Source organism: Galeopterus variegatus, unplaced genomic scaffold (genome assembly GCF_000696425.1).
Source record: "Galeopterus variegatus unplaced genomic scaffold, G_variegatus-3.0.2 Scaffold519, whole genome shotgun sequence".
In the NCBI taxonomy this organism is placed as follows: Eukaryota; Metazoa; Chordata; class Mammalia; order Dermoptera; family Cynocephalidae; genus Galeopterus; species Galeopterus variegatus.
In genome coordinates this window covers 137,582-141,296 of record NW_007726630.1, presented here as the reverse complement: position 1 = coordinate 141,296, position 3,715 = coordinate 137,582, and the positions used below count along the sequence as shown (strand labels likewise).

General features: G+C 41.1%; 1 protein-coding gene across 1 annotated transcript in view; it reads right to left on the bottom strand.

Annotated features, from left to right (window-relative positions):
- LOC103588037 (rho guanine nucleotide exchange factor 10-like) overlaps positions 1-3,715 on the bottom strand; it is a 29,005-nt gene that overhangs the window by 853 nt on the left and 24,437 nt on the right. The window lies entirely within an intron of this gene.

Genomic DNA, 3,715 nt, shown 5'->3' with positions numbered 1-3,715 from the left:
AAAAAAAAAAAAAAAAAAAAAAAAAAAAAAAAAAAAAAAAAAAAGAAGTTTTTGCTTTAAAAAAAAATAGTATGTAAAGAAAACCTCCAAAGGCCTTTAAAATATTTTAAATGGTGTGTTAATTAAATAGAATTACTGGTACGAAACACACTTTTCCCCAATAATACAATTATAGTATTTTTCAAACCTCAGACTATAAACAATAACTATAGCAGCAGGACAAATAAAATTAAAGCACTAAAAACAAATTCATCCCCTTATGCAATGGTAATGAACTGAATTAACTGATTTTATTCCATTGCCCAACACACACCAAGTGAAATGATATTTCATATATAAATTAAATAGTTAAAAAATTACATTCTTAATCAAAGAATGCTATTTCCAAACTTCTCTAAAATGATCATGCCAAGGTTACAGAAAAACAGAAAGCTGCAGAAGGTAGAGGAATTGTTGGGGTTTTTTTTGGGCGGGGGGGGGAGATCTTTTGACCAAAGATCCACCTACAAGGCTGAGAATGCAGAGGGTAAACTACCCATGCCATTTAGAGTGCAAAAAACCTCCACGATATGAGATATCTGCATTTAGAACACTGGCATTATTTTCTGTTTTTGCTTTTCATTACTGAAGTAGATTTAAGTGCAAACATGTGGCTGTAAAATGCCCATGAAAGGCCAATGACACTTAGCACTTTCGTCACCCTAAACCCATTCCAGCAAGTAATGTTTGCCAATAAACAGAAAGTACAGCACAATATTACAAAAGAGCTGCTTCTAACCCAGCATACACACACCAATACATGTGCACACATGCACACGCACACACGCACATGCCCGTGCATGCACATGCACAGACAACACCACACAGAATACATACACTACAACAAACCACATGCACACACCACACCACATACATACATGCAAACACACACCACACATAAACATGCACACACAGGCTCAAACCAGCGTACTTCCAGGCAATCTGCAGCTTTGAGTGATACTATTTAAAAAGACTGCTATGCCACCCAGTGGGTGAAGAGAGCATTTTCCACAAAGGAAATTTCTCTAGGTGAGTAGATTCCAGGGCAACCAAGATTTACAAAACATTATTAACAAGGCAGTGATTATTCTCTTTACAAAAAGAACTATTCAATTCACAAAAGTAAGAAAAAAAAACAACTCTTCTAGGATACTGACAGAAGATAACTTCTGCACTAAAAAAAATACAGATGTGGCTGGATTAAAAACACACACAAGATTAATCAAAGACCAGCCCTGTCGCCATCTGCATGACTCTGGCTGATTCACAGGGAAAGTCTGAGCACAAAGCCTTCACTTTAAAATGAGGGCTTAGGCTCCAGATGACCCAGTGACTCCTCACATCCTCAAATCCAGGCCATTCTTTTCTCCAAAGTTTGGATTCCCAGACACTACTCCAAGGTTCCTGAGTTGTAATATTTGAGGGTTGAACCTAGGAATTTATATATATGTGTATACATATATATATATAAATTTTTTTTTTTAAGTCCTGAGATGATACGTTTCAGGTCAAAAGACCTGGAATTGGTATAAAATAATTAAAAATAAAAAACAAAGCCAATCTCCCAGATTTCACGGCTACAGCAGGTGACGTCAGCCTTTTCAAGCAGTTAAAGTCAACGTATCAAATAGCACCCCCAGGAGCGGTGGGGCAGGAGACGGCCCAATGCTGTTAACATCTTCCCCAGAAGCACTACTCCTAAGTCACATTCTTAGAAGAATTCAACAATAAAAGGTGTTTTCTGCCAAAGGAACAAATATGGGGAGGTGGCATCTACAAGGAGAGAGACTGTCATGAAGGTCACTGGTGTGCTGGAGAAGGCCTGAGCTGAAGCGGGGAGCTGCTCGCATTATATCTTGAGCTGGTCCTGCCTGACCCCCATGCATGGCATTTGGGAAAGGGGACAGTGCAGGATCCTTTGTCCTTCAGCATCAAGGGGACTTTTCAAGTAAATGACAACTCATGAATTAAAAGATGGCTTTCCTTTCCCTCCCCACCCCCTAGACAGGGCATAAAAAGAATGCTCAGTGTTATGTCACCTTATTTCAATTATTCTTTTTTTTTTTTTTTTTCAGAGGGGGAGGCATGGCTGGCCTGTACTCAGACTGTGTGTTATAATACCACACTCTAACCAATAGAGCTAACTGGCCAGCCTCAACATGAGAAGGAAAAAAAGATAAAGAACATTAATACTCCCAGTTTAACCTTTCATGAAAAAACTCCCATGGAGAACACAGCAGCCAACATGGGGAAAAAAAAAATCAGTGTGAATCAGAACTATAAGAAAACAAGTTAAGTGGAAATATGCAGAAATCCTAAATACTAATAAATTTTTATAATCATAATATAGCTATCATTTACTTAGTGCTGAAAGTGCCACGCTACAGACATGCAAAGACCTTAATACCAATTATTTAACTTAATCTTCATTATTATGTGAAAAGCAAGATATCAGGAAATATTAATATCTTCACCTCCCAGAGAAGGAAAATGGGGCTTAAAGATACTAAGTAACTAACTCAACCTAATCCCAGAAGAGGACCTACGGCTTGGATTCAGGTCTGTAAATCCTCTCGGGAGAGCTCTTTCCAATTTACAAAACCTCTAAAACACTGACCCGCCACCATGCACTCGCTCCCCTTTCAGCCACAGCAAGTGATTAAAACACACGAGCAGATGTTGTCAGTGTGTTAACACCATCTGGCTCAAAATATATTCCACAGTTGTCTCCAACAGAAATGCAACGCCCCTCCTCACTGTCCCCTCAGGGACCCCACAGCCCCTCCTCACCGTCCCCTCAGGGATCCCACACCTACTCCTCATTGTCCCCTCAGGGACCCCACAGCCCCTCCTCCCTGTCTATTTACAGACTCCAAAACCAATACTATCCCCTCACAGACCCCAAACCCCTTCCTCACTATCTTCCCAGAGACCCCAAACCCAATACTCAGTGTCTCCTCACAGATCCCACACCACTCGCTAAGTGTCTCCTCGCAGACCCCACACCCCCTATTTGATGTCTATTCACATACCCCACAGTGCCTGCTCATTGACCACTATTCTATAGCTCAGGCCCAGTCTCTTGGCTTGGACGGCATTTGCCACGTGGCTACTTCACTCCTCATGTCTAATTCTACTCACTCAAATATAGGGATCCACACCCAGTGGCCCTCATCTATGAAGCTGCCCTCCTGCCATCATCGACAGCATTTCTTCTGTGCCTCTGTCTTTCACTGGAATTCTTTGCTTGTACATTTCACCAGTACACTAAGTTCTCAGGAACTGGATCCAAGTCCGATTCACAACATGTGTCCTCATGTGTATGCAGTAACCAGCACAGAGACCCCATATGTGGTAAGTGTCCAGATAGTAAAAGAATAGGTCAATGAATTACCCACTCAGAGGCCTCACAGGAATATCATGAGTATTTTCAGCAGTCAACTACTTTCTTATCACTTGTGGGGCTAAACTGAGGTAAGTGAGCCATACACCCAGACAGCAAGCACGAAGAACTGCAGGCAGAAAGCACTAGATGCTTTGTTCCTGCAAAAATCTGTCAAAAATCCTTCTCTGGCCATAGCTCAGGCCACATTTTCCTAGTAGAACACGAGAGGTTAAGAATACAGCTTGTGATCAGAGAGACTGAGATCAGAAACCAGACTCTTGCATGCAAAAC